This window comes from Hydra viridissima, unplaced genomic scaffold (genome assembly GCF_058129835.1).
Source record: "Hydra viridissima isolate aposymbiotic clone 2 unplaced genomic scaffold, HvirCarnegie_v1 scaffold_9, whole genome shotgun sequence".
Lineage (NCBI taxonomy): Eukaryota > Metazoa > Cnidaria > Hydrozoa > Anthoathecata > Hydridae > Hydra > Hydra viridissima.
In genome coordinates this window covers 7,336,852-7,357,772 of record NW_028324308.1, presented here as the reverse complement: position 1 = coordinate 7,357,772, position 20,921 = coordinate 7,336,852, and the positions used below count along the sequence as shown (strand labels likewise).

Here is a 20,921-nt window from a genome sequence, read left to right as displayed (position 1 = left end):
TGGAAATAAATGTAAATGGTATTGAGAATTGATAAAAAACAAATATTAAGTTTTCATCATGTTATGTAAGCGACATAAGTTTACCTTAAAAATTGGAAAATTGAAAAACTAAAATGTTTGAAACTTAACGGACCCAGAAATCAACAACTGGCACTGTAAACAGGAAAATGATTTAAAGGTTAATTTGATTCTGATATAGTCGAAAACGAAGGTAGGTATGTTTTGATTAATCCAGGGTTGTTTTGGTTTATCCAGGGTTGTAAAAAAAAAGGCGATAACTATAATTAACTTTATTTTACCACTAAAAACTTTGCTTGAATAAGTATCAGGTGATTTCCGCCCACCCTACCCCGTTTTAGTAACAGCTGATTCTCATCCCCATTTACCCCTTTTTTAATAAATTGGCTTCAAAACAAGTACATAATTATGAACTTTATATTTTCAAAAAAAAAAATGTCAAAAATCGCGGTTTCTGATCAAATATGAACAGTTAATAAAAGACAAATCAACAAGTTGAAAATAATAAACAAATAATAGACAAATCTTGTTGAAATTACTGCTGTGAGAGCTCTTAATTAAAAATATTGCAAACGTCTCCATGAAGCAACTACAAAGCTTATAAAAACAAAATCGTTGTCGTTTTAACAGATTATTAAATAAATAAAAAATTCATGCCTATATAACACAAATATAATCTGTTTTGACAGACATCAAATTTTTTTCCTAAAAACATTTAATTTATCAATATTATCATAATTGCATTACATATATTTATGGTAAGTCCGGGATAGATTGCAATCTGTGTGAGCTTCTTATGCCTTAGAACTTTGTGCTCATCCAACCAAATGAGACCAACGTCACAGTATTGTTTTCTGTCCTTGTGCTATTAAGTTTATTTTGCAATCGAACACTTTACGATAAATAAAGAGTTTTTGAACATTTTTCTTTGCAACATTTAAATACCAAATTATTCCTAAAAGCAAGAATAAAGCGATAACCTATATTTGATGGGTTTTTTAGCCTCGTGTTGAAATCAAGAATAGATTGCCTGTGTAAGGATATGGTATTTCTGTTAACAAAGAATAAAAGTAAAAATTTATCAAACTTTTAAAAAAATAAATTTCCTGAAATTTGTTAGTATAGAACTTTTTATGCGTTTAAAAAAATAAAGATTCTTGGTCTGACAAGTTTACATTCATACATAATTTGTTATTTTTGAAAAATAAGTTGAACGAATTTAATCGAATAGCGATTCTGTGCAATTTCTTGAAGGGTGGAAACAAAATAATACTACCTCCGTTCCACAATAGTTGTCACGTTTGGATACTTTTGGTCCGAATATTGAAAATATACTATTTGAGTAATTTTTTTAAAGATTTGCTACATTTGTACTGTTCTAATTATTTTCTAAAAGTGCAAATTTAAGAGAAAAAAAAAGTAGCACTCACAGCACAATACTAGTTGTATTACAGTGTGAACCTGCCCTGTTAAAAATTTGTACGCGCGCACACAACCATGCTAGAAGGAACACTGAGTGTGATCTGTCAGCTGTGAAGTTTTTGACAATAAATTCGTGTGAACTGTTGATATCAGCTCCCTCTTACTCGTATTTTTTAAGGGTCTAACACAAGCGAAGCTAAAGCTATAAAAGTTTGATCAAATGGGACAAGTGTTATGGAATAAAATTTATGCATCAAATGTGACAACTATTGTGGAACGGAGGTAGTATAATCAAGTGAGGTATTGCCGACTTTTTTCCCAAACTTGATAAATTTGTAAATAAATAGATAAATATTTAAGTTAAACTAAATATATATCTTAAATAAATTATAAAATTAAATAGATGAATTAAATAAATAAAATTAGATTTATAAATTATTTTAAATAGGATTTTTTCAATTGCCCGATACAGAAGTTCGTACTTTATTCGTTATCATTTGTTAAAAACAGAAAAATAAAATGCCGATGCTTAGATTAACAGAAAAATAAAGTGCCGATGCTTAGATTAAAAAAATGCTCTTAAGGAAGAACAGGGAAGATAACGGATTTGTAACTTTTTCAACCATTAATCATGTTAAAGTAAAATGTAATTACGATTCAACTTGCTTATCTTTTTACAACTTTGCTCGATTACTAGATTTTTGTTTGACTATTGCTGCACTTAAGTTGTTTATTTGTTAACACTGTGGCATTGAATGTCTTACTTTTGAATTTAAAGGTGTGGTAATCTCTCATTCTGAATGCGGCAATCTCTTGTTAATTGAAATAAATGAAAATATAACCGAGTTAATTTTTTGAAATGAACGTATTAATAAAAATAACATACGTGCGACACATTGAAACATAAGATTAGAGTCATTTTTTAATATAAAAAAATTGGTTCTTCTAAAATATGACAACCTCTCTCGGACTTCCCCTTATATATATGAATGTGTAAAGTATTCGGCGTGATAAAGAAACTTTATGAGCAGGCAAAATTTTGCTTAATAAAAAAATTATCCAATAAAACTGCTCAAGCAACTTTATTTTATAAAAATGCGGATAAAATGCTGCAATGTTTTGTGTAACTTATGTTGAAATATGTTGTTGCAAACATTAAAAAGTATCATATGTTGCAACAATAAGATGCCAAGCCGGACGCAAGGTTTGTTTGACAAACCTTCTAAAAGAAACATTCATTTTTTTGGTGAGAGCGGACAATAAATACAATAAAAAAAAAACAAATATTTTTTTTTAAATAAAAAAGTGGTTATATTTACTCTGCTGGGTTTTCCTCAGACATTAAACGAAAACATATTAACTGACGTCATACACTGCATGATTACTTTTTAACTTCCAAAAACACTGTTTTGCTTTTAACTATCTACCAATAATATTTTTGAATTACGTCATTTTGTATCTTTACGTTTTTTCGCATAACAATTTCATATAATCTATGAAGGTACGAAAGTCTCTGTTCAGCTGTAACCATGATAGCATTCTGTTTGGTAATGCTGGTTCTTGTCGGAATTGAAGGGATGCCATATAGTTATAACGATTTTAACAAGACGGAATCATGCAGATTTTCTCGCAGGTTAGTTTCTCTGGCAAGACCAAATTGCGACGAAGTTCAAGTCATGATCCCCTTTTGTCACGGAGTTTGTTTCAGTTTATTTAGATACGATTCAACTGATGCTGAACCAAACATATGTCGAGCTTGTTTCGCCATTGAAAGCAAAGAGGTTGAACACGAAGTAATTCTGAATTGTACAAAAGAGGGTGTCTCTTTTCAAGACAGCCTTAAAGTATTCAAATTAGAGTGTGGTTGTAAAAACATATCATGTTGATTCTTGAAGTCTTCAAAAAGAACGTTTATAGCAAAATTTAATCTCTTTAATCTTTATTTTTCTAAATAGTTCGATAATTACTTTTATACAAAAATTACCCTTTTAAATTTAAAGCAGAAATAATTATTCACAAAAGACCTTGGATTTAAAACGGGAAAGGAAATCTCATATAAGAAAATCATCCAGAATGGTCTGGTAACCCTGAGAATATGTTCCTTGTTCAAAAACCTACTTTTTGTTTAATCCGGTGATGTTCAGGGAGATACTCCAGCTGTCCACTCGTTCTTCCTAAGAGCACGGTAACATTAAGTGAATTTTTTGTTGTTTAACGTGACAGAAATTCTTTAATTACTGTTTTCTTGTTCATCATGAGCTAAATCTGCTCAGAATAGCATATATCTAATTGCCAAATGAAACATATATACTACTCTGTATGACGTATTTTATATATTAACTATTGGGTTAATATATAAAATACGTCATACAGAGTAGTATTATTTTCACCGAACAATTCTTACGAGGCAACTTATGGTAAGTAAAGTTAGCTAATATATTTTGCATATTCGAATTACGTTGACAATCTTTTAAGATTGTTTTTATTTTGTGTGGAAGAAATTTAAAGTGAATTTGTCAACTTTGTTTGATTTTTTTTGGATTGAATTTGATTAAATCTTGTTTTTTTAGTAAACTACAAAATTTCATACTTAATTCCTTTGATTGCTTAAGTTGAGATACTTCAACAAAAAAAAGCAAAAAACAAAAAAAAACTTTTGTTTGGAAAACCGGTAAGTAGAAAGTGTTTTAGCGGCAACTTTTCTGAAGTTTTTCGATTTTCCTTCGAAATGGAAAATTAAACTTCTAAAAATTAAGTAAAAAAAAAAAAAAAAGAAAAAAAACAGCCAGACGAATAAAAATATGTTTTTACCTTAATAAAGTGCATAAATTTAATAAGTGCATAAATTTAATAAGCGCATAAATTTAATAAGTGCTTAAATTTAGGTTTTTTTAAATAATTCAAGATGAGCTTGATGGAAAACGAAAGAAAAAAAATCAGTCGTTGTGGCATGAAAAAGATACACCATTAGCATCTTTATTCAGAAAACTGATCAGCTCCCGTTGTATCACATGACTTTTGTTTTCCGTACCATTACTAATGTTAGAAAACTTATTCTACAGCAACTTAAATGATCAGTTTACTTTTCTAAATCTACAGCAAAGTTCATAACCCTTGAAGCACTCAGTTATTTTATACTGATTGCATTAAAAAGTAGAATTAAATTTTTTTCTTTACAAACATTTGATACCATCTTACTGATTTAGCTTTTAAAGGCTAAAGCGTATATCATATACTAGTAAACCAAAACACGAAGCCGCAATCGTGGTCATGCACCAAATAATTTTTGTTTACTCTAAGCTACGATCGTGGCCATACGCGTTTTTAGGGTAAAAAACTTTTGTTCTTGTCTGACTTTAAATTACATTAGTCATCATTTTTATTGTTTCTGGACGTATAAAAGAATACAGTATGTTGGTTAACCGTATACCTTTTATTTCATTTGATATTCTAACTAGCACATCTATTTACTTTACTAGCTTCTTTACTAAAATTATATTTCGGGCGAAAGCGATTGTATTTTAGGTATTTTTAACAGTTTTCAAACGCTTTTTAATAAACTCAAGCTCTTATTATCTATAAGCACCCTAGGAAAATACTCTTCTTTGATAAATTCTCTTAGCATTTGATAACCGTGCAAGTTTTATTCACTTTCGTATTTTTTAAATTTCCTTACCTAAAAAATTGTGACTTAGACTGCAATGACGCACTTATCAGGACTAATATTTACGTAAATAACTTTTTCTTGAACATGCGCAATGTGAGTGTTGTTTCTCTTGCACTATATAAATGATTTGCTTAAAGATAAATATTTTGTTGGTTTACATTCCCACATTTGCCATTTATAATTTGAAATACAACATCATCGTTCGTAATTATTGGTCAAGATTCAGAATGCAACTTACCTTACAAGAAGCTAGTTCGAAAAGTTTCCGAAATATTGCAAATTTTTTAGCTTTTGCGTGTACAAGCATGGAATAATGATTACTTTTATAATTAACGATCTATCTGCTGCAATCTAAAAATCTACTACAAAATTTGTTTAAATGCTAGATGCTTTTTAACAAAAATAAACGTCATATGCTGATTTTGTCCGATGGGGAATATAAATTTTCATGGTAAGATGGTTGGAGAATAAAACTCTTCATGTGTTTTCTTAAGTGATTTTTACAACTTCTAAAGCTGTTGGAAAGCATAAATGGATTATTCAAATCTCTCCCGTTATTAAAATTGTTAATAAAATGCCAAAAACTTGTTTCAAATCAAAGTTTTTTTTCAATTTAATACTTAACTACGACGATTTGATTTTATAGAAAAATCAACGTAGCTAAATATTAAATCTAAAAATGATTTAAAATTTTAAAATTTATGTAATAAGTTTGAAACCTAGAAGAAAAAGATTTTTAAGAAAATTGGTTTCGAAAATTGAAGCTTTAAAGAAGATTTGGAATTTTTAAAAATTTATTCAAAGTGAGTATGTGATTGAATTTAAAAATTCAGTTTTTTTATTCCTAATTTGCCCTATTACCCATATTTTGCTCTATTACCCAAATTTTGGAATAACTCCAGGTCAAGAATATAATTACTTTAAAAAAACGTCGAAAATTTTGATAAATGAAAGTAAATAAGGAACATGGTATTTCTAATAAAGGTCATAGTTCTAATCTCCCTTAATATATCTAATAAGTATTGAAGTTGATATTTTTCATAAATATAAGTATAATATATTACAACTTTATATTTTGGGTTTTATACTTATTAAATATATCAGGATATATTATATAAAATATTTAACCTTAAATATCTAATTTGATTATATCAGATGTTTTATGTTAAAATCCTTATATATTTAACAAAAATGAAGCCTAAAAAATTGATTTAACATACCTGAGATTTTTACACATGCGTTGCCTTTCACATGATCAATATTTTAGTTCGTGCAATTCATGTAAGCAATAAAAGTGATTCATATGAGCCGTTCAGAGCACACCTCAATTTACTCCACTTTTTGAAAGTTCTTGAATTTAAGTGTCATAGCCCTTGGTAAAGTCACAACTTTTATTTTGTAATAACTTCCCTGAATAAAAAAAATTAACACCATTAAATGACAAAAATTTTTATGTCATGATGGGGAATTTTTAAAAACAGCGTACATTATTTCATCGCATTTCTCAAGTTTTAATTTTACGGTTCATATAATGATCCTGCCGTGTTTATAAGTATTGTCTTTTAATGATTTTCTGGATGAAATTAACAACGCTGGTGGAAGAACTTTGTTTTGGTTTTATCAGATGCATAAGTGTTTATCTGTGTAATTTACATTAATACATTCGCATCATTCACATTAAAATGAGAGTAATTAAGGATGTTTTTTCATTTGTTTATCTTTAGCTAAAATTGGAAAAGTTCTGTAATGGAAAAAATCAATGAAAAAAAGTTTTTAGTTTTTTCTTTTCTTCAATTAACAGGTTTATTCAATCAATTTACAAAAACAGATTTCAAAAAATCAATTTACGAAAACGTTATTGGTTCGAGTTGCTCTCCAATATATGTGGTTAAAGAGGATTCGTCGAGAGATATCTACATTCATCTATTACTATTAAATAAATAGATAATATTCAACATAAAAGTTTAATAACTTAAACCTTTATTTTTAATTAAAAAGCTGTTTGCTTGGAAATTGTTTCAAAGTTTTTATTCCTTTGTAAAAGAGTAGTTAATCTAGGAGACCAATCTTTTGAACTTTTTAACAGAAAATCTATAATTAAAAACCAAAAACTGTTCTTTTTTTCTTGAATGTTACGTTTTTTTTTTTTTTTTTAATTGACTTGGTTAATAGCCTATTTTTAACAATTATGATGTTGTGCTGTAAACAAATTTATTTGCAGAAATATATTTGTAGGAAATCTTAAAAATTTTTTCACCTTAAATGTCCGCGAGATTACAAACTGACTGCTGCCCGCTGTCAATCAAAATAAGTAAACCTTTAAGTGGTAGTTTTAAATGCCATTTACGGTTTCTTTTCAGCTTTTTGAATAAATATAGTCTTGTTAACTACCAGCTTTTTTGACTTTCATTTAGTGTAATTATGAAGCTTAGACACTGGAGAAATCAGGTGCAAAGAAAATACTAAGTTGGTGATATTAAAAATTTTACAAAATGGATAAGGATATGCTAATCATGCAATACTCTACTTCAAGTTAAAACAAACGGGGAATTTCCTGGAGTGTTAACAAAGTAAACGAATATCATAGGCTTAACCAACAATAAACAAGAATGAAAAGCAACATATAAACAGCAAAAAAGATGCTACTAAAGGTAAGTTTTTTTTAGTTTGATTTATGTTAACAAAACGTCCCCGGATTTGTTATTTTAAATTAACAGAGCCTCTCTGAAAACTCTACCCAATAAATGGAAAATTATTTTAAAGAACTGGATGCTTTTATAAGTCTAAAATGTATCAAAAAAGAAATTGAGGCAATAAACTTTTACTGTTATCATATTTGACACAAAAGTACACAGTTATCCAAAGTTTTTAACTCCGTATTTATTTTGATTTACTCAATTATTATGCACATGATGCATCACTGTTTATGAATATAAGTGAGAAGACTTGCATATCAAAAAAACAGTTGTTATACCAATAGTTAGTGTGTACTCTACTTGTAAAGAGAAAATCTCCAATTTTTGCATCATAACTTTTGACAAGAGTTGTGATATTTTATTGTGTCATACTGTCCCATTTCTCCAAAACATTACTAATCAACTAACGTATTTGAGGTCGTAACTTTTAAAACGGGTTTGCAAAGTGGAATTATAGTATCCTTCACGCTTCATTAGCCCTCAAAATACAACTCGAACAGTAATGTTTTTAACAGGGGGTTTTAATAGAATTTTGTAAGGTGTCTTTCCCACTTAGTGCTTTTAAAAAATGTCTAATAGAAGATGCTGAAAGTGACTTCTGTTGCCTTTAGAAATCATCGCTAAGTTTGTTGTTGGACATTCAACAAACTTGATTTTATCACTTTTGATCGATCCGTCATTACTTGTGTTAAAAAAGTCTTTAAACCATTTTAAAAAGAAAATCACAAACCACAAATGCTTTTAGTTTGTAAAAGATATAAAATCTACAATAAAAGAAAACACATCATCTTCAGGTGGTCTGAAAGTGCCTGACCGGTCGAAACTTTTGACAAATTTTCACCCCTTCATTTCTATACCAATTATTGCAATCATAGACAGGTGCCACTAAGAACACTGATACACCAACTAATTTGCTTTATCATTGTAATCCCAAATTATTATATACAACATATTTTATGACTTGGGTGTTGAGTCTGATAAGTAATTACACAGAACTTCTCGTTGTAAACAGGAACCGGTTGCTTAGAAAATGTCGCTACTGTGATGAATAGGTGTTGTTATCTTCAGCAAAGAGGATCAGAAATTATTGGACCGCCCTGTAATTTGCTTCACTTTTAACAATAAAGAGACACTCTGTGGTTCTCGATTGGGTAAAGAATTTTTTAACAAAAACAAAATTGTCTGATCTAATATTGTTACGAGCAGTTGAACAGTTATTCAAGCCACTTAGGCTTTTTAAATATTATTTAGGTTTATGTAGAACGTGATAATTACTTTTCCTCTTTTTTTAATGTTTATTAAAAAGAACAGTTTGTACCAAGTGACTTTATGGTCAAAAGGATAAACTTACTGTTATATCGTATTCAAGAAATACGACATTGAGCCCAAGGATTAAATATGAACAAAATAATGGATGGCAAAAAATAGGATTAATGTGATAAATTGACAAGGATAAGTTGCGTTACCAGCTAACACAAAACGTTCAAGAAACGTTCGTAGAACGTTATAAACGGTCGGGGACGTTCTAAGAACGTTCTAAGAACGTTTCCAACGTTCTTCGAACGTACTTGAACGTTTTGTGTTAGCTAGGTATTTTAATGTTATACTTTTTTTTAAAAAATTTTACTTAGACTAAAAAAAAATTTGATTATTCTTTCCATAAAAACATTAGACATTTTCTCTTAATTTAGTATTACTTTTTAGTATTATTTGTTGGAAGCCGTTTAATTTGCCATTACATAGTTTGTCAATACATAGTCATATTTTAAACAGCCATTTCGATTTGCAATTTTACTCGTGATTTGTTGTTAAAAAAATTATATCAGGTTCTGATAAGTTTTAATTATTAGATTTTTATTATTATCAGATTATAAAAGTTTGTTAGTTTTTGTCAGAATGTCAAACCTGCAATCCAAACGTAGAATCGTTAATAAAAAAATTATTAAAAGTACTTTTTGGAAAATCATTCGAAATTCCATCTTACAACAATTAAAAAAATCAATATCAAAGTTCAAATGGTATCATTAATGCTGTAGCTAAAAAGTTCATTAAAGTTATTCAATTAGATGAAAGAATTTCCTTGCTAATCAAAAACGATACAAACCACAACAGGATGCAGAATCATCCATGGAACATACTCTCTTAAATAAGAACGAGCTTTTAACTATTAAAAAACATTTTAAGATCACGATCTCAAGATTGATTAATAAAGTTTAACAAGCAATTCTATAAATAAAATAAAAGAACTTTCTATAGTAGAACCAGAAAGCAAGATAACATTTATAGAGAATTTTAATGAAACTACTTGCCCCTCCAACCCTTTTTAAAAGACAATGAAGTTGTAAGCAAGATGAGAATTGTTTTTGATAAAAGGAGTTTAGACGATGGTCCATCTTTGACAACATCCCTCTATGGTGTCTTATTTCGTTTCCGTGCACAAAAGATTGCCAACATAGCAGACATTGAAAAAGCTTTTCTACAAATAGCATTATCCCCTCTTCATCGTGATTACGTCTAATTTATATGGATCACATATCTCAACAACATTAATTTGAGTAAAATTCTTAAGAAAAATTATTTCGTTCAGCACACCTAATCACTCATGCAGAGCAATGTCAATCACCCGAATTTTATTTACAAACTTATGAACTCATTACACGTAGACAATCTTGATACAGGAGCTGATTGTGTAAACACAACACTTGAATTTTATCAAAAATGCAAATGTTATCATCAAGATATAGGTAACGATTTACGAAAGTTTGAATCAAGTTGTAAAAAATTAGAGAATTTAGTAAAAAAAAAAAAAATTTCAGCCCAACCATACTATAAGTTTTGTACTTGAACAAAGAAACTGACGTCAAAACATTCGGTTTATTTAACTTATTAACTGACATCAAGGCCAACCCAACAAAGCGGGAGACTCATAGTTAGCATCTTTTATTCATACCAAACATCTTCGACCCACTCGATATAATAAGTCTGGTAGCAACATAGCGTAAATCTTCTTTCAAGAGCTATTTGAATAAATTCGGATCGGAAATTAAGATTGTTGGTAATTTTTTTTAATAATATGGTAAGCCACTGTTGATGATTTCCATTCCTCTCAAAATTCCGAGGTAGGTTAATTGGTCATTTTGATGGTGCAGTTCTGAATATTTCATGGATTTAGTGACGACAGTCTCAATGCTTACGTTTGTTGTCTCTTATTGATAAGCAACACTATTGTTTACTTAATGCACCAAAATCTAGAATAAATTAAGAAAACTTCTGTTCCTCGCTTAGAGTTGAAAGCTGTATTATTATTATCGGAAACTATATCTGTTTTTTAAAAGAACTTTCTCAAACCTTTAATTTTAAAGAAGGTATTTGCTGGACTGATTCTACTATTGTTGTTAATTGGTTTAATAACACAAAAAATTTATCGACCCTTTATAAAAATTGTCTAGAATAATAATGAGTTTTTTGTATTATTTTAAGGACCACGTAATTGATTTCAATAATATTTTAATTGTTTTAAAGCAAAATTATCTCCAAATGCATAAAAAAGAGAAAACATCATCTTTGGAGCTGATTACAAAATTTTCTCACTTTGGCGCGGACACCTCGCATAAGCTTTTGGACAACAGCTTTTGTAGAATTTTGTGATGCCACACCCCAACTTAAGCGGAATTGATTGAAATCTACCGGAAATTTGTCTTTTTTAGGTTTTAATTGTATTTAGCAATGCGTCAGGCTTCGTTTATTTTAACATTGCATGGAATTTTTGGCCTGGGGAGCGTCAAAAAGTCGAGTTTTTAGTAGGTTTTTTATCCCTTATAATACGTCTTCGATTTCTTTGAAGCTTTTCTTGAAGTAGTTTTTGATCACATTTTTGGCCTTCGCTGAATTTTTGTTGGGATCTTCAATGGAATTTATGCTTCCTTCTTGTGCCCAAATCTCATTTTTGGCATTTCGGATTGTCGACTTTGGAACACAATTTTTTTTTTCGATACCCCAAAAGGAGTACTCTGGATCTGCATCGATCCCCTTAATCACTTGTTGATCTTGGTTGATCTCTTTCTCAGTTTCTCAACGTTCTTTCCAAACTGCTAACTTCAATCCACAATTTAATGATACGACTGATAGTTTTCCTTTAAACTTTTTTGTGTGCGAATGAATTGAAGCATTACAATTTTTAAGTTACTTATCCAAAAGCTATGCTTACATTAGACGAAAATTTAACTAATGCAATTAAAAATGACATATCTACTAATTTAAGTATAATTGACATAAAAACTTAATAACTTTAAATGTCTACTACGTACTACAGCTTTAGTATACAATTTATTAAGAGCCAGAGGAAGATTTATTAAGAACCTGAGGACGATAAAGAAAAAAGAAAATTTGAAGTTATTTACTTTAGATTTGATAAAAATTGATGCTGCGTTGAAAATTTAGAATTAGTATCAATAACAAACCGTGACGAATACAAATATTGTAAACAACTTAAATGTGATCTAAACAAACTTCAACATGATCACAATCTCGATGGTATTATTTTGTTTATACGTTTAAGAGTCTATACAATCTAAACTTACACAATTATATCAGGGCAGTAGTTGATATAAATTTTGGATTTTTTACACACTTGCTTCACTACTCACTCATTGTTTTTAAATCTTTTTCCTAATTTTTTCAGCTTAATCCTGTTTTCGAAGTTTACGACAGTTTATAGCTAAACAAAGTGCGCCTACTGAAACAGTTTTCGATAACGGCTTACAATTCATCTCCAATGTAACTCAAGAGTTTTCTTTATCATCTCACAGTATACCATGGTGTTTCAACGCGGGACGTTCTATGAAAGACTTATTGCTTCGACCAAACGTCAACTCAACGTGGTAATACCAAATGCTCGCCTTACATACGAAGAACTTCTAACTATGTTAGCCAAAGTCGAAGCCGTTAACAGTTATTGCCTGATAAAATTTGCATACGAAATGCCTGGAGACACTCAATAACATCGAACCATATCTTATATAGTAGAACAATCAACTTTAAACCAGTTAAGGAAGACATAATAGAGTGTAATTTAAATACACGTAGTGCGTGCATCGAAAATGTTTAAACCATTATAGGAAGTGGCAGCGAGAAGAATGCAAACATAGAGAACATCATAAGCAAGTAAAAATAAATGATGGAAACCATTGAACAATGTAGTATTGCATCATAATCCAAATTTAAACGCGGATTGAGGAAAACCGGACCAAAAGGTAACTGTATGACAAGCGAGTTCGAGCAGCATCAATTACATCAGATACATTAACAATGGAAAAGAGATTGTTATCAAACGACCCATTAACAATTGTATTTACTAGAACCTCCAAAACGCTGAACGGAAAAGTTGTTCACGTGAAGTTTTACAATCACGATGAAGTTAAACTCTTAGTTACAAATGTTAGTCGAGGATTGTTGCGCGCAAGCATGCACCCATTCAAGCCTCATTACGCTTCCTTATTATTATATGACATTTATGCAAAACATGATAATTATTTTTCCTTATTCTTTCTAAAAAGAAAAATACATATCTTGTGACTTTATAGTCATAAAAATTAACTAGATTATATCGTATTCAAATTATACGGCAAACTATTTTAGAAAGCTAATTCTTGATAAAATTTCTGTTTACATTATGCTTTTTTAGATAAACAAAAACGAAAATGACGTCAGGCTCTCAAAAGTCATTACATTACATCATAAAGGTTATTTGTTTCGTCAAATAGAATACATGAAAAGTAAGAGCTGTTTATGAATAATTCGCCAGTTACTTTGAAAGATCTTAAAAGTTGCTTTGTGATCTTCCAAAGTAAGTACCAGAAAAACACTGTTAAAGTGTATTAATTCGAATCGGTCATAAAAAATTTATTCTTCGTTGGTAAAGTTTTGCTTTAATTTCATACTCTGATCCTAGAATATCTGTGAAAAAACAAAATTCCAGCTTCAAACAGCACTTGAACCATAATAATATTCTCAGAAAAGTAGATTTTATATTTTATTAATTTTTCGTGTAAGGTTTTTACTGGGAAAAGCTATAATTTAAACACCTGATGTCTTTGTTTTATATTGATAAAGGCTAAAGTAAAACAGATAGAGTATTTTTTTATTAAACTTTTATTTCCTTGAGTTGAATTATTTCTAGTTTTTTCTCTCTTGTATTTGTCACCTTGTATTTGGAAACAAATTTGGAAAACTTAACTGTTTTTTTTCTACCAGATCAAACTGACTCAACTCTATTTTAATCCGTTAAAATGTCAGAAATCCGTAAGAAGCTGTAGCTGAAGAAGTATTCTTACTTGAAATTAGATTGATTTTATAAAATATTTTTGTAAATAAAGAAAAAAATATATTGATTTGAAAGAAAAAATTTAAAAGAAGAAAAGGATTCTAGAGATTATCACAATTTTTGAGAGAACAGGGTAAAGAAACTAATTTTCATTCTCGTGCCTTGTTCCTCTTAATGGAAGAACTTAAGCGTTTATAAAATTTCAGTAGAGTGTCCAAAACACAATCTATATGACTCGTACATTGTTTCTCTTTAACTCATGTTTGTTCATAACTCTAAACAAATACAAAACTTTATTTACAATCAAGTCCTGACGAAGATATTTCAAAACAATCCTATAGCACAATCAGACACAAGAAATAGTAGAGCAAAAAACTTTGTTGAAGAAGAAATTAATGGAATCACTTTATAACATCCTACACGAAGCTTCATCAAAACTAGAGTATATGCAAGATGAAAATGTGTTTAAAACTATTTAGTGATTATGAATGGAAAGCTCATTCTAATATCATCAGTAAAAATATTTGAAGTCAGTAAAAATATTTGAAGAAAAATTTGATCACCCCTATGAGAAAATCATTTCAAACGATCACACAATTTTCTCATGACGTTTAAAAATAGTATAGTTGTTGGAATGTTGCCACGTCATATGACAGAAAAGCAAGTCGGTAACAATTTTGCTGTAATGTTGAAAAATGTTCGCTATTTTTGTCTAACGCTTTGATAAAAATTTGCAGAAACGTTGAGCCTAATTAATTAATGACATGTTGATGGGAAAATAAATTTTGCCAATATTCTGATGCTACGAAATATCTTTTTTTTACAAAGTTAACTCAGAAGACCAAGAATTATCTTTAACTTGTAATTGATCGAATTTTTTTATAAAACTGATCCCATATTTAAACACAATTTATGGCTTCTTGCGAATGGAATTTCCGCTAATAAGCTACAAAAACGAAAGTTTAAGTTAGCCGAAAAAAAAAACGAATCGAATAATAGAAAATGAAACGGAATTTTTAAGTTAACGTAATGGAAAATAAAGATATGTTAAAATTGAAACAAAATGTTATAAATTTACGGGTTTCGTTTCCCCAGCATCACGTTCAGTAAGTTATAATTCAATTAGTGATTACATAAAACAAACCGTTACTGAAAGCACTTATAAGAATATCATTAAATTTGGTTTTTGTAATAGACTTAGTTACTTTGGTATTACTGCTCTATAGCTCGATTACTTTGTAAGTTCAATATGTCTTTTGCATCTTAAAAGTAAAAAATACTGTTCTGCAGTATTTTTAGTACAAAATAGAAACTAAAACAATTTTTGACAAATTTTTGATTATAATGATGATGATGATGATGATGATGATGATGATGATGATGATGATGATGATGATGAAGATGATGATGATGAAGGTGAAGATGATGATGATGATGATGATGATGATGATGATGATGATGATGATGAGGATGATGAAGATGGTGATGATGAAGATGAAGATGATGATGATGATGATGATGATGATGATGATGATGAAGATGATGATGATGAAGGTGAAGATGATGATGATGATGATGATGATGATGATGATGATGATGATGATGATGATGATGAAGATGATGATGATGAAGATGAAGATGATGATGATGATGATGATGATGATGATGATGATGATGATGATGATGATGATGATGATGATGATGCCTTACCATGCTGGCCGTACATTGGTTAAACTAAATGTAAGGTCACTGAATATTCCACTTTTGGTCTGGCTATTGTAAAGCTGAACTAGAAAACTGAACAAAAAATCAGAAAATTTGAAACCGAAACTAAGTTACTTGCTGTAACGAAAAAAAAGTAAACTAAATTATTTACAGTAACGAAGACAAAAATAAAATTTAAAGATAAACTGAAGTAAAAAAAACACACACACACACACAAAGATTTCACTTGAAATTCAATTGCTGCTGACATGAAGACAACAATAAGCTTTAACAGTAATATTCTTAATCAACTGAACACTGTAACAGTGTTAGGCGCAACATCAATACCATTATGGAAAAACAACTTAAAAACAACTTTACAAAGGCATCAAAAAAGTATTATGAACATAAAACCAAAAGATGAGTAATTACGTATACGTATGGAGTTCCCATATTTATTGCTCCAGAACTACTTCTTGTTTAGTGCTTATGTTTATTACACTATTTTCGTACATAGAAGACATATGAAGACACTGTATTTGTAAGACGTAATTCTTAGGAAAGAAGTAGTTTATTTTAAATGACAACAGTTAAATTTGTTTTTTAATGCTTATTACACTTATCTATTATGACGTTAATTTTTATTTAGGTAAGAAAACTATGTTTCATTTATGACTATTTGCATAGTGTCTGCTCCAAACGTTTGCTTAGAAAGTTTATCTTCATCACTGATCTTCACGTGTTAAATGTGTTTAAGATGTTGTTCGACTTTAAATTACCGCTTTGTTTCAGTGTCCACCTAACCAGGTGCGGTTTGCAGTTGCAAAGATGGACAATAAAACAAAGCAGGTTGATTGGAGAAACAATTCAATAATTCTCCAATCAAGTTCGCTTTGAAAAACAAATGTATTTACTTCTTCATTGTTTGCAGTAATTTTTATTCCGTGTGCCAAGTCATTGGGTTACTGAATTTAATTTTTTCATCAACAATGCCTGTAACTAAAATAATCAAAAAAAAACAAAAAAAAAAAAACAAGTTGAAACCCAATGAAGTGAAGTTGATTGATAGATTTCTTATAAACTTTAAAATAAAAAAACTGCTTGTTAGTCAATAACTCGTACAGTGAATAGAGAGAGGAAAATAGACATTTGAAAGCAATGCCAATAAATCTTTCCGAAAGTTTTCATTTGGGACTACTCTTAACCAAAACCTAGTAACAATTTTGTCCATAAAAACGAAGAAATTCTTTATGACGTTTTCACACTTACTATTCGTTTTTCGATTTTGTTTCCTCGAAATCTAACGTTTTCAAAACCTCTTACAGAATCATTTAATGTTTAATTCTCTTCATTTTATTGGGACCACCTACGAAGTATAATTTCTCTTTACTTCATCATTGTAATGAATGAATGAAATAATATCGTTAGCTGAATCTTCATAAGTGAGTAGTCAAGGAAGATTAATATTAGAACTGCAATTTAATTAAAATTATTACTAAATTATACTAAATTTATCAGCGTTTGTTGTCAAGTAAACGCTGAAAACGATAATCAAAGTAGTTACAAAAGGAAGACAACGACAAACTGATTAAACGCTAATTCACTTAAAGCGCAAAGAGGTTCATTTGTTTCATTACGTCATTATTCGACAACCGAAACCAGTTATCAAATTCCAATAACGTCAATTTTAAAAAATTGAGACCAGTTTAAAATCAAAAAAATGCTTTCATGAACAAAGCGACCTTGATGCTAATATTGCTATGGCTACTATGGCTATGGCTATAATTGCTATGGCTCTGTCTTAAATTTGGCGCTGGATAACTCAGGATTAACCTTAAAAGTAAAACTATTAAATTTTTAAAAAACTAAAGACAATAGAAAAACTGTGATTCCAGAAAGCATATGATCATTGTACGACGTTGTTAACTTGTTGGTAACCTAAGAGCCCCCTACGTCGGAAGATATCCTAATATTCTTTCAGCTAACAACTAAATTTGGCATTCTCTAAAAGTTCTGTTTTTAAGCTTTCACTTTATTTAGTTGTGAAGACCTGAAAAATTAGATTTTTTCTTCACAACGTTCAGTTCTGAAGACTTGAAATATGAAAAAAAAAAAAAAGTAATCCACTGAGACGTTGTCATTCAGACAGACGTTGTCATTTCAGACGCCAACAATTGGAACAAAGTCAGCGGCAGTGTTAAAAGCAACGTAATGAAAAAATACATAATAAGTTTTTCTTATGTGGTGTTTATCAAAACTGAACTTAAATTCTTCCTCAGACTGGGACTCGACATATTTCTTTTAGAATTTATTTAACATTCCTTATGAACCACGAAGCTATCTTTACATTTTATTTGCGTCACACTGTTTTTTCTTCAGAAATAAAACTTTTAAATAATTGTCTTTCTTCTCCTCTTCATTAATTTGTGAGCTTTCATTATTCCATAACCAAACCTTATATAACAATTTTTTTTCAAAATTATCTTAACCACAATAAACCCAGATTTCTTTTGCACGAACATGGGATGATGACCATTTAATACCATCCGTCACATAGAAACAAACCGCAACTTTTTTACGCAAACCCTTCCTTTTTTTAGTGCGGAAAGTTCTGTTGGTGCTTTTCAGTATCAGGGAAACATATTGGAATGTCTTTTTCGCACATCTTTCTCGTTTACGTAGCTCTGATTCAAGTATTCTAAACTTTCCAAGTACAAATTACCTGGAAAAGAAACATAAAATTTGAAATTTTGTTACTTAAACTTTAATAAACTTGTGTACAAACATTCAAAGTTTCGGATAAAAACTTGCACCTTGGCGAATAATGTTTATCGAAAGTTTAAAAAACCGGATAGAACTGAGAAAACCTCTCGTGCTTTGGTTTTTGGAGGCGGAATCAAGTCTCGCTACAAAAACAAAGCAGGATAAAGTTAGAGACTTTATTAAATAAAAAAAGACAACAATAACAAATAAAAAACAGCAGCAAAAAGTATTATGTTAAACAGATGAGGATTTATTTAAACTTGAGTCTCAGCAACGAACAGATTAGCAGGAATTTACATATTTAAAATAAAAACAAGTTATTTACTATGGAAAAATATATATTTTGATTTATAAAAGGTTGTATTTACTATACAAAAGATTTTCTTTTACTATACAAAAGAATAATTTAGAAGTAGTAAAGAAATATTAGTCAGAATAATGGAACTGGTTACAAAAATAAATTTTAAAAGTCTACGATCCAGTAAAGATAAGAAGACTTTTTAAAATATTCTGATGATGCGACAAGGAAATTGTTGCGATAAAGTGATCTTCAATTTAGTGCGAAGATCCCTTAATTCAATATAAAAGATCATCACAATGAATTGAAGATCAGTTTGATACATTTTTCTAAACTAATTGTGCTCGTAAATGAAGCGTGTTGGACACGTCAATAAGAACTCGTTAAGATTTTAAATCTCAACTATTTAAGCTTGAAATTAATCAATTTTGTCTCTCTTTTCCACCTGTCATCGTCTCTCTTTTCGTTTTTCTTTTTTAATCTTTAGGCTATTTTATTTCGATTATTTCTTTATTTGTTGCTTTACTTTTCTCTTTGCATCTTTTAATCTTTTTTTGCATATATTTTCTAATTTAATCCATCTTATATTCGATAGCATTTAATAATTTAACATACATATATATGTGTATCTGAAGCTTACTCATGATTGGTAAATAAATTATTATCAAGTTTCATTTTGAATAAATTTAGTATAATTTTGGAGCAGTGTTGCAGAGTTTCGTTTATTTAAATTTTTTTAAGATTTTATCACCAACAATGGTCCTAACGAAAGTGTTGATTTGTGTCTGAACTAATGTTTTTTCTTCAAATCGTGACGATTAGTATTTTTTTTTTTTTTATCTTTTTATTTTCTGCAACTTAATGATAAGTTGTAGAAGAAAAAAAAAACAAGGTTTTAAATTTAAAAGAAAAAATTTTTATCACTTTGATTTCATCAATTTGAGACGATGAAATTTAGTGAAGATATTTTATCTATGGCACATACCCTAAAGATTTATTTGTCAGAAAATACTTCGCAATCGAAATCATCAAGTTTTATTGACGGGATTACGCAAATGTTGCCTGAATTTTCCCTCTTAAAAAAGATGTGTTCTTCATTTTATAAAGAAAAGTGTGCCTTAACTAAATGTTTAATCCGGTAACCGATAGTAGTTCACATACATAAATCTGGTTGCTTCGCATCTCTTTTCGTTATTATGTATTAAAACAGTTATCTCATTTCCTTAGAAGTGTTTATCTCAGTTTATGCTGTTTAAGAAAACAATCCTTCAGACTTTTCGATAACTAACAGATTAAATAAAGAGCATCTTAAATTGAAATATAAAAACCGAAAAAAATTTCAATTTTGTAAAACGACAATAAAAAAGTATAATAAAACGGATAAATAATTCAAAAAAAAGTCATAGTTGGTCTGAGGCGAGTTTTTACTAACTTTTTTATTTGCATTTAGTTTGTGTTGTGTCGTGAACGTAAAAATTTAAACCAGAACGGAGTTAATTTGTCTAATACATAAATAAACAAAAACTAATTGTGCAAATGTTTACTGAGTCTTTAATACTTTTTTTTAAAAAACAATTTTAAAGTTTTAATATTTTTAGTTCAATTGCCAACTTAAATTGTTTTTTTTGTTCAGTTACCAACTTCAATTGGTTTCATGTTTGTTATATTTAAAACAAATTGATAAAAAACCGTCGTTTCAACAACCTTTGTTAATGATAATTCATTATTATTATTATTATAATTTTTATAATTATTATAATTATCATTAGTTATATTAATGATAATAAATAAAAGTTGTCTTAAAGATCGAAAAAGTTAACTAAGCACATTTACGTAATGCACCTTGTTGATGACAAAGGGATCAACAACTAGTCATTAAAATCAACCTTGAAGAACATTTTAAGAAAATCTCATAAAGGAGGTACTTTTACAGAAAGAAACCATTTCTACTCGATTTTTCAAGCTTTGTCGAGTATTTACGTCTATGTTTTGACGTTAGTTAAGAAAATGACCAATGGGTTGGCTAGATCT

General features: G+C 29.3%; 1 long non-coding RNA gene across 4 annotated transcripts; it reads left to right on the top strand.

Moving 5' to 3' along the window:
- The first annotated feature begins 1,747 nt into the window (after positions 1-1,747).
- LOC149883811 (uncharacterized) lies at positions 1,748-14,034 on the top strand. 4 transcript variants are annotated; one of them, XR_016455690.1, is made up of 3 exons: positions 1,748-3,625; positions 6,909-7,758; positions 12,485-14,034. It is a non-coding gene; the product is annotated as an uncharacterized LOC149883811 (long non-coding RNA). The 4 variants fall into 4 exon arrangements; XR_016455689.1 differs by having other exon boundaries at positions 1,748-5,558; XR_016455691.1 differs by having other exon boundaries at positions 1,749-3,625; positions 7,522-7,758.
- The last annotated feature ends 6,887 nt before the right edge of the window (positions 14,035-20,921 follow it).